The sequence below is a fragment of the Lygodium microphyllum genome, chromosome 11, assembly GCF_053477565.2.
Source record: "Lygodium microphyllum isolate KBCC chromosome 11, Lygodium_microphyllum_v1.1.10, whole genome shotgun sequence".
NCBI classification, from domain to species: domain Eukaryota; kingdom Viridiplantae; phylum Streptophyta; class Polypodiopsida; order Schizaeales; family Lygodiaceae; genus Lygodium; species Lygodium microphyllum.
In genome coordinates, this window is record NC_141145.1 from 58,617,920 (window position 1) to 58,629,845 (window position 11,926).

Here is an 11,926-nt window from a genome sequence, read left to right on the forward strand (position 1 = left end):
AGAGATTTTTCCTACATACTCTCTATCCTACCCTACTAGAGATTCTACTCTCGAACTATCACTAAGGTGGGTTCAAAATCCTCAATGATATTACACATTACATATTAGATACATTTAATATACATAATCTTACAAAATATGATTTAGTATATTTATTAATTATTAATAAATAAATTTAATATTTATGTTTTTAAAATATATTTTGATAATATATTCCATAATATGCACATAGTACGATATACTAATATAACATGATTTAGACTAAAATAGTATAACTTAAAAATAAAATGTAATATGATGCATTTTACTATTATCAACAAGTAGGTAGTATAAGATTTATAAATATTTAATCATGATAAAAATTATCTTCCTTCTCAAATAACTTCTAATTGATGCTAAAATTTCCTCAATATTTATAACTTTGTGTCATAGGGAATGAAATCTCCTATTCTTTAGAGGTCATTGTGGTTTCAACATTTAAGCACAAGGTCAAAGTTTCTCAAAAATATATTTATCCTTGTTGTCATGTGGAATACATGAAATAAAGGTTTTGATCATTTGATCAAATATTTTTCAATGGAGATCATAGAAATTATTTATTCTTGTTGACATATAATAAAGGCTTTGAACATTTGGCTAAATCTTGTTCTATGGGCATCACAAAAAATTATTGTTCTTGCTATCATCTAGGTTAAATACATGTTTTGACCATATGGCTAAATCTTTTCTTGTGGATATCACAAAGAATTTTAATCCTAAGTCTTGCGTAAAATAGTTGCAATAGAGGTTTTAACCATCTGGCTAAATCTTTTTCCATAAAGATCACAATGAACTTTTATCCTTGTTATATGTATTAGGCTTGATTTTTGACCATTTGGCTAAATATTTTTCTATGGAGGCCACAATGAGCTTTTATCCTTTTTGTCATGTGAAATACATACAACAAAGGTTTCAATCATTTGACTATGTTTTCCCCTATGGGGATCACAAATAATTTTTATAGTTGCTATGGTATGGAATACATACAATAGATTTTTGACCAGGTGGCTAAATCTTTTCCTATACACATTATAAATAATTTTAATCATTGTTCTCGTGTTGAATAGATATAGTACAAGTTTTGAACATCTGTTATATCTTTTCCCAATGAGAACACACAAGGAAGTTTTTGCTTACTCAAAGAGTAGCTAATAAAATAAAGTAAAATCAAGGAAACTAAAAATAATAGAAGAAACTTTTCTTATTTACTTTAGGGCGGCACAGTTCATGAGAAAGTTTGTTTTTGGCCATATGGTCAAATCTATCCCCTTCTTTCTGTATGATGTTTCCATAAATACTTTCTATTATGGAAGTTGGAGTCATTCTATCTAATGTTTAAGTACTTTTTTTGTTTCAATGAAATTTGATACTTCATTGTATTTAGCAATTTCATCACTATTTTCTTCTTTCTGAGAGGTGACAACATACAAATGATAAAATCTCCATTTTCTCACTTGTACAGGTATCATGAATAACGAATTTTATTTTGGAGAAACTGTGAATTTGCTAGTTGATCATGAGATTGTTGCACTTGGTAGAGTGCATGCAATACATCCAAATGAGACATGCCATGGAGAAAAATTTGAAGATGGATATATTTCAGTGGCTATTGATAAATGTTTAAATGTAGCAGCATATTTTCCATTCCCAACAATTGATGCAATGAAGGTTCATGAAGCTGTAGGTGGTTTTGCAAAATGGGGAAAGAAAGATGTGGTGGTTGTTTCAAACTCAATAACAATTCATGACAGGGGAGATGACAACGAATCAAACCATGTCCTACCTTCTGAGGATATTGATGTGCTTAGCATTCGTGAAAGTCGGAGAGAACGTAGAGTGATGCAATGGACTGAAGGCAACACTGTGTGTGTTGGGACAGGGGTTATATTATTGGCTTTTCCATATGATGTGATAAACTTTGAATTGCTAGGAGAAGAGGATGTTGGTGTGGCGGTAGATAAAGCCCTTGATCAAACCATAGGAACATACATAGACGACAACCTCCACTGTGTCACTTTGGAAAGATGGCCTATTAAACAAGTCACCTTTGATGATGGAACATCACTGCTACAACAACAATCATACATGAAATTTGTCTCTACAAATGCTTGTGCCAAAAACATGGAAGATACCAATGAAGATTATGTTTCTACAAAAAAATCAGTTTTTGTTCAGAAGATATCATATTGTATGGTCAATAGAAAGCCTCAAATTATTGCCCCTAAAGGTGCAAACTTGAGGACTTCTATGGAATCCATTTCACAGGTTTCCATGATTGATTGTTGCCAAGAAAAGTGTTGTCAGTTTGCTGATAGAGAAGCAATGCAACAACTACGTAAATACTTTTGGGGATTGCAATTTGAAGACTGCACAAACTATGTTTATGACAAGTTTGAATCATCATGTAGGATTGATTACTTGGGAACAAGGAAGTACATCTTTATCTTCAATGGACAAGTAGTATGTGGAAGGGCATGGTATGAGATTCATGGAATCCCAAAGACATCTTTTTATAGGTAAAAACACAATTTGAGCATGGCGTGAGGAGGGCAATGCATGGAAACAAGGGGGTAATAAGAGCAGCTTGGGATCACACAGAGATGGGAAGAGCCATCCTTAGAGACTTTGTTAAGAAGAATGCCGAGCAAATGCCATACAAGAGTAGAACAATGCAAGATGGATCAAGGGAGACACAATTGGTCATCCCAGATGTTTACAAGCAGGTAGATATATGGGCAAAAGTAAATACAACATTGAGTGGTATTGGATGTAAGCAAATGTCCTTGTCCACCTTCAATCGTATTTGGAACACAGAGTTCAAGCATGTAACCTTAGCAAAGACAAGTGAGTTCTCCAAATGTAGTATTTGCTCAGAGATCAAAGAGCAACTTGCAGCAACAAAGTGTCTTCAAGAGCGAAATGTGCTTCTAAAGAAGTGTCAATGTCACATGCTACAACAACAAAGTTGCCAAAACATATACTATAGTTGGCGCTTGGCCTCAGCATTAGATCCAGATAAAAACTTGTGCATCATACATGATAAAATGGACCAGCAAAAGACAGCTATCCCTAGGTTAAGGCTTCGATCAAAAGAGACTGAAAGATCTACTCAACTACCAGTTTCTTTAATAGGCATGATTTCACATGGACATGGAGAAGGTAGATATGGACATTTCTCACTCGATCTATGGCCTCATGATCCTAACTTCACAATTGCCTCATTGTCATTGTGCTTTAGGAACTTGGAGCGACTACATAGGCATGCAAATGGTGATCTACAAGTAGATGGAATACCAAGATCAACCTCTGTGCTACTAAATTCCCTCAACTCGAAAAAAGCACTAGACCACCATCAAGGTGTTGCACAAAATAAATCATGCATGGAAGATAATACACCATAGGATGACCATCATCATTTCAAACGATTGCTAGAGAACTTACTTCTTCAACTTGATAATTCTGGGTCAGAAAACAAAAATCCCTATCTCTTTGCATATCTATCATTGCTTGTTGCATGAGAAACGTTCAAGATGATCCAGCTTGGGTTTCTCATGGTGGGTCATACACATGAAGACATCGATGCAATGTTCAGCAAATTTTCAGAGAAGCTAAGGACGAGCATGACCTTCGCTTTTCCTCATCTTATGCAACATTTTCAATCATGCCAGATGACTCGACCTACACCTTTCTTATTGACACATGTGCCTGACTCTAAGAGATACATTGAGGGATACTTGTGTGATTCGAAAGATACACTTGTTGGTCACTCAAAACCTCTTCAATTTCGGTTTTATATGCAAGGAGATACACCTGTCATGCAATACAAGATGCATCCAAAGTCCCCAGACTGGTTACCAAGAGAAGGTGGCATTGAATTATGGAAGAGAGACCTTGTAGGAAAGCCTACTCTTCCAAAGGGTGTTCCAATGTTGCTGCCCATGTTTGAGTACGTTAAGGATCATCAAGAAGTAGTAAGTGGAGTTAAAGATTATTTGAAGTATTGGGAAAGATGGTCAAATGTACAAGGACCTGAAGCAGAGTTCACAAAGTTTATAACACCAGTGATTGATTATTGGAAACATATGATCTATGATCTTCAAACTCCAAATGTCCAAGAAGATTTATTTTTCATAGATTTTTGGCCAAGAACACAAAGTGATGTAACCAATGTAGATGTAGATAATGCAGATGACTTCATTGGATTGGAAGAGTTGAATGATCACTATTGTGGTCCTCTGAGCAAACGACCCAAACATGCATTTGAACCAATGCTTGATGTTAAGAAAGATGACTTTGTGCTTGTTAGACCTTCAAATCCAATATATCCAATATGGCTTGGTGTTGCACAAAGTGAGGTCGATACAAATAGACATTCCAAAAACTTCAACAAGGTACGTATACAATATTGGGCACCAGTTTGTAGTCGTCAAAATGCTACAGATGCAGAGGTGTATTTTAATTGTTGGGATAAATATTGGATGTGCAACAAAAAAGATCCTGAACGATGGGAAACAATAGATAGCATTGTCTTCTCTTGGATGAAGAAAGGTACAAAATCTCCCAAAAAAAACAAAATTCCCCCAAAGGTTGTATTGAAGGCTAAAGAAAGTCTACATGAATCCATCTACAGAAGATTTTCCTTGAATATTTCAAGGATATTAAAACTAAGGTGTTTATTAACACCACCTTTTTGAGTTTTTTTCAATCTCTTGGAAACAACCATAAGCAGTAATATGTTTAATTGCACCAAGTTCCAAATTAATGAAATTCCCAAAATTCATGAAATCCATTTTGATTTGGTTTTCCCATATTGATGGGAAATTCCAAAAATCCCGAATATCTTCTTTGTTGCGAAGATTTGGTTGCTAGTGCTACATCAAGGCTGATCTCATCAAAACATTTGGTTGGTATATTTTCCATGATGTAAGGAACAGTTCTTCTTGATATTACAATTATCAAATTATGGTTGTAGCTCGAGACATTCAATTACCCAAGCAGGTAAGTAGGTGTCGTCTTGATTTCTTGCACTTTTCAGCTAGCCATAATGCAACCTAGATTTTTGGATATCTAAGTTGAATTTAGAAAACCCCACCAGAAACGTTGGAGATCACTTTAAGAGAAAAAAGAAATCTTTTTAATACCATAGAATTTTAATAGTTGGATCTTGGGATATTAGCCCTACAAAATTACCTTTTACAAAGGTAATTGCTTAAAATTTATGTTCATATGTAGGAGAATCTTTTAGCAAGTTTACTAATGCTATTTTTTAATTTTCTTATAAATTACACCATTTTTATTATCTTAATATATATTTTTTCATACCATATCATCTTCATAACATCATCCTCAATAGTATCCTCATCAAGAATATTCCTTTGTATGCTAACTTAGCATGACCTGTATACTGATTAATAGTGTCCTATTTGTATACTATTTAAGAATGTGCAATAGCACCAGTGTGTTGTATGTTGATTATAAGTTGTCTACATATATGCTAACTAGAAACTTTTTACCTATATGCCATTTAGTAGCTATTTTCATGTATGCTAACTAGCACTTTTTTACATGTATGCTAATTAGTAGATGTTTGCATGGATGCTAATTAGTAGTTTGCTTGTATTCTAATTAGTAGTGAGCTAATAAGCAATGTTGAACTTGCATACTTAAATACCTTCCCTCAAGTTCAATACCTAAATTTTATCCCTTTGCTCATGCATGTTAATCAATAATTTGTTGTATATTAGTTAACTGTGTTAGTGAGCGGTGCTAGTTCACTGATAACAATGCTAGTTAGTAGTGACTAGTATGCTAATAAGAAATCCTAAATCTACTAGTTAGCAATCCCCTATCTACTAGTAACATGCATTTTTTGAGCCAAGGATCCTTCCCTTACTCCTAATTCATCCTTCCCTTAAGGGAAGCTCCTTCATTCCAAGATAAGTTGTATGTTTGATGTAGAGTTCTCCGCCCAAGGGCTTGGTGAAGATATCAACATTCTCCTGTGTATTGCAATGTTGTAATACAATCTCTCCATCATGTATGTTCTACCTAATGAAATTCTCTTTGATAGAAACATGCTTTTTCCTTTGATCATGAATTGGATTCCTTGTAAGAGCCTCTACTGAAGTATTATCATATGATGAATTGGATTCCTTGCAAGAGCTTCTACTAAAGTACCATCACATGAGATAGGAATACTTGTACACTCAACACAAAATTCAATCTCAATTAGAAATCTTCTCAATCAAAAATCCTCACAAGATGAAGTTAGAAGAGCTTTATATTCATCCTCTGTTGTTGAAGAAAGACTTAGACTATTTTTCTTCTTAGAAGCCCATGAAATTGCTCCATTACCTAAGAAGAAAGTATACCCTATATGGACTTGAAATCATCCAAGTTTGAGGCACAATCAAAATCTAGAAATCCATGCAAAGACACACTATTTCCAGCATATTCTAGATCCTAATGCCTTGTAACATTAAGTACATAAGCACTCTTTGGATATACCCCAATAAAACATTCTAGAAGCTTGCATAATTGAGCCAAGTTGTTTACTTTATAACATATATTTGGTCTAGTAATAATAAGATAAATCAATATATTAATCAAAGACCTATACTTTGAAGCATCAAAATTAGCTCTTTTTTCATCCTTAATTAGAGAGCTTCATATTGGATTCCATGGGAGTTCTAATAGGATGATAGTTGGACATGCTGAATTGGTCTAGAATTTCAACAACATACTTTTTTTGGGAGATAAAGGTTGCTTCTTCAAACTTGTGAACTTCAATGCCAATAATGCAATGTGTGATTCCCAAATCTTTCATGTCAAATATTTAAGAAATTTTAGATTTTTCTTCAGCAATCATACTTTCATTGCTCCCAATAAATCAACAAATTTTCCACTTATAAAAGTACCAACACAATGTCACATGTGCATAGCTTGTAGTAGATTGTACGATTTGCATTGCTCTTACTTAAATTAGTAATGGTAAAGTGTTGATCAATCATTGCATACCATGATCTAGGTGCTTGTTTCAGCCCATATAAGCTTTTCTTTAAAATGCAAACCAAGTTTTCTTGCTTTGCTTTTGTATGACTAGGTAGTTGGGCCATATATACCTCTTCTTTTAGAGTTTCATTTAAGAAAGCATTGTGTATATCCATTTGATATGTATTCCATTTATTTATGGTAACAAGAAAAATGAGAAGGATTAAATTCATTTTGGCAATTTAATTTTATGTTTCATCATAATCTACCTCATGTTTTTGAGAGATTTCTTTGGCAACTAGCATAGCTTTACGCCTTTCAATCTTCCATTATTTGTTATACTTGATCTCATAAAATCATTTATAGTGAATTGCTTTCTTTCCTTGGAAAAACTCACACAAATCTCAAGTTTCATTTTTATACAAAGCATGCATTTCCTCATCCACAGCTTTCTTCCATTCATGTTTTCTACATGCATCTTCATATAAAGTAGGTTCCTCTTATTGCATAATATTTATAAGTAATGGAAAGTTGGATTCTTTAACTTGAGAAATTTAATTTCCTATTATTTAATATTTTAAACTTTGAGGATCTTTTCTTTGTCTTGTATACTTCTAAGAGCATCCATTTGCTCTTCCTCAATTGTATCCTCATATCCATTACTATCTAAACTCGGGTAAGTTATTGATGAATATATGTGTGCATCACGTGGGTTCAAAATAAGGTATTTTTAAAACACCATTTTTATACATGTTTTACATAAAGAAGGCTGTAATATAAAGGGGTTATCTACAAATTGAATAGAAAAGGGTTATGTTTTATTCAAGAAAAATTCACAGACAAGGATATTTATAAATAGGCCTTGAATGCACATGATGTAGAGGATATACATATAGTAACTTCCCCGAGTGTCTAAATCAACTCCTTGTGTTTCTTCTAAATGGAAAATTGGCATATGGCATCAAATATATAGAGAAGTTTTTTTTAACACTCTTTTATGTTGTATCGCTTGCAATATCTTTCAATCTTGCATATTCATCCACCATAACATCTTTAGATGCAAATAGACTCCTTTTGTTTTAAGATCATATGACTTGTATATCTTGGTGACATTAATATAACCCATGAGACCACATTTGACATATTTTGAGTCCAATTTCTTCCTATTCTTATTAGCTATATAAGCATAATCAATGCTTCCAAATACTCTCAAATGCCTTAGTGACTAGTTTATGTGTTGAGGGTTGATATGATTGAGTTTTTTGGTTTTTTTAAATTGGATTTTTGGGTGTTTTTTGTATGATTTGAATGATAATTGATTTTTTTAAAAGTCTTTGAGAGAGTTTTGGACAAGGTTGGATATGTTTGAGAAGCTTATGATGTTTTTTAGTGGAGATATGATGTGCTGAAATGTTTTGTTGAGTGTTTGAGAGGTTCTAATTGGTTTTGTTTAACTTTTACTTTGTTTTTTTTTCCTTCTATATGAGAGGATGGAATGATGATTGATGGAGTTTGAAATTTTTTGGAAGCTTATTAAATGATTATTGATGGTTTTGAATGGTTTTAGTTGAGCTAAATGCTCTCTGATGACTTTTTGTTAACCTGTAGTAGAGCCTCTATTTTTGTTTTGTTTTTGCTCTGTATGCCTATGTTAGTGTTCTTGGATGAATGTGTAGCTTGGGAAAGTTTTCTAATCCTTGTAAGAGATGAGTAAAAGTTCAAAATATCTCAAATGCAAAAGGACATTGTAGTGGCTCTAGTGAACTTTCATATCAAACATACCTCTTGGGAGGGTATCCACGGCCAAAGGGGGATTTTAGATTATTATTCTTGATTATTTCAATGTACTATTGAGAGAGATAATGTGTGAGAGAGATAGATATTGAGAGATAGCCAATTTTCTATGCAAAACAATGTATCTATGGTGAGTGAGAGATTATGAGAGAGACTATGAAAACTATGAAGCTATTGAAGATGAATACTATGTAATGATTTCCATTCAAAGTGGAGCATTCCTTTGTGTTCTCTTGTTCCTTTGATGAAGAATATAAAGAATGAGTTGAAGTTTTGTTGTAATAAATCTATGGGAGAATTTCTTATTTTTCTTAATCCATTTCTTATGGATGTTTTTCATATGATGTGACTCATTTACTAATCCAAAGGGTACCAGAGTCATTCTGTCTAACAACATGGGATCTTTGGTTTCTATAGCCTCTAGAACTTCTTTCTCATTTGTATCCTCTTCAAGATGGATAGATCCTTCCAATTTTCTTTCATAATCTTCTTCTACAATATCATCATCAACCTCTTTAGACTCTATCTCTGCCTAGTAGGGACTCTCTAAGAGAAGAACAAACTCTCTATTATATCCTCTCTACTTGCTACTTTTGCATCTATCTCTGCTTCTATGTGTATCTCTGTCTCTGCTTTTGCTATGGCCATGTAATAGGGAGAACAATACATCCATGCCTCTATCTCACTCTCAGAGGTGACTTCCAAAGTCATTCTAGGTTTAGGCAAGAGCTATTCACCCATTGAAAAAGACTTTGCTTCTTTCAAGAGTTAGCTTACAGTGCCCACTATCAGGGACTCTGCCTTTGTTTTCTTGAGAAAGATCTATATGGCAGCTTCTTCCTCTCCTAATGTGCCATCTATTGCTTTGTTGGAGGATTTTGTTAAGAATTGAATGGAAGTGGATCCATTACCTTTTTGCGAGCCATACAACTTTAGCACGACTTTGTTGGGTCCTTTGCCGAGGGTTAGGGTTCTTTTGAACCAATTTGTCCATGCTTGCTTCAAAAAGCCATGGTCTTTCCAAAAGCAGCTGAGGATATGAGGTACCTTAGGAATTTGATTTTAACACCAAATAGGTTAGTCAATAATCTCTTCTTGCAATGGTTGTCTTGATGTATGGGAGAATACCCAAAGGCTTAATTCTACTTTGATCTACCAGTCTGATAAGCCATCGTGTAGGTTGCATACCTTGCAAGCCTAGATCCTTCATTGTCACAACCATCATTATATTCACTGATGAACCTCCATCAATCAATACATCTACTATAAAGCATCCTTCAATCAACATGCCAATCTATGAGGTACCAGGATCCAAGAAGGTGTTAGCCACATCCACAGCTTTCATATGTTTTGGGTCTTTATTAGACTTGGGGAATGTTGTAGGAGCAATCCTTAGGCCTTGTTTTCTTGTCAGTATGCTTTTGAATTTCTTGCAATAGCTAGGAGACAACATTAGCAAACTGTCAAAATGTTAGGTTTTGGTTTGAAGGTGTTTAGTCTTTGACCAAGTCATATTCTTTGATAGGATCCACCACAGGCTTCTCTAATGGGCTAGGAAATGGGGCAACACCCACTTTTATATTCCCTTTTTCCTCTAGGAGCAGCAACATCTACACTTCTTCTATTACTAGAGGTACTTTTGCATCCTCTATCTCTTGGAACTCTGATTTTATCTCTGTAATTGTCTCTATATTCATCTGTACTGCTAGACAGGTCTATACTATACAATTGTGTTCGGTATTGTTCTATATCTCTTTTGGAATATTGAACTTCATCATTTTGGTAGAGGGAATGTTCTCTTTTAGAACTGTGGGTTCTCTTTTCTTGGGATGTATTATTGTGGCAACTTTCAATTCCACCAAGTTGGAGGCAGGTTCTTGGGTCTTTTGTTGGGTATCAAAGGTAGCTTTCATAAGATCCGGACTGGGATAGTCTTTTGCCGTGTGGTCTTCTTCTTTGCATTGGCTACATAAGGGTTTGTAGTCTATGAACCTTCTAGGGTTTGGATAATTTGGTGAGATGTGTCCCTTATCTTCGCATTTGTAACACTCCACCACTGCCAGAATATTGTCCTTTATAACTCTGAGAGGGAAACCTCCTTGGGCCAAAATTAGGACCTAACTCTCTAGGCTTTGGTCCAACATTGTGGATGGTCATCTTTGATTCCAACAAGTTGAATCTTTCTTCTTCATCTTTCTTCCTTCTTTCATGTATCTCCTTCAAAGAGCAAATATTCTTTGTATGGTTCTTCCTTAAATAGTATGAATACAAGACTCCAAGGATGGTTGGTTTTTTGGTACATTTAGTGGCTAAATGTCCTGCTTGATGGCACTTTCCACACCATGTATTAGATTGCATCACACACTACAAGATACAGGCCTTATACCGACGTTCAAAGAGACAAAAATGTTCATAAAGAAATTCGCCCCCATCATCGCAAAAAATGTTGGTATTAGCAATGCCATAGAATAGTCGCTATCAGCGTCGATATTTGCATCACTATCAGCATCACATTTGCGACGCTGATAGCAACACATATAACGACGATAGTGTTTGAGGCTTCTGTGGGAGCTTTGGGGAGCACCCTTGAGCATATTTGAGTGCTCATCATCATCATTACCATCAATAGTAGCTGCTGGAATTAGATCTATAGGCTGTGTGAACTGCGCCTGTTTATGTTGCTGCCCTCATGGTCTACAAATCATCAACTCCATCATCCATGACTGATACATGGCTTGTCTATGCTCTCTGGAAGGTCATTGAAGTCTTGGATGTGTCAGTACTTGATCATGAGCTCATCTATGAGCTGTAACAGTTGACCATAGGTCTGAAAATAGTGAAGAACTGTTGTAATCAGTGAGTATATAGCATACACTTGACTCTATTCAAGAGCCTTGAGCTCCTTGGCATGCTCTGGAGAACTTGTTGAAGCATATACATAATCTGGGAACCATATGCATTGTCTGACATGGTTGTGGACTGAAATTTTTGACTGAAATGCTCAGTTTTGGAAAGCCAATGACAGGCTGAAAACTGTCATAAAACTGTCAATATTATATACTCATTGGCCTTGAAGCAATACATGCCTTTCGTTACCTACAGG

The 11,926-nt window shown here is 34.8% G+C and overlaps 1 pseudogene; it reads left to right on the plus strand.

Moving 5' to 3' along the window:
* Positions 1–3,189: 3,189 nt before the first annotated feature.
* On the plus strand, positions 3,190–11,635 carry LOC148028855 (uncharacterized; annotated as a pseudogene).
* Positions 11,636–11,926: the final 291 nt, after the last annotated feature.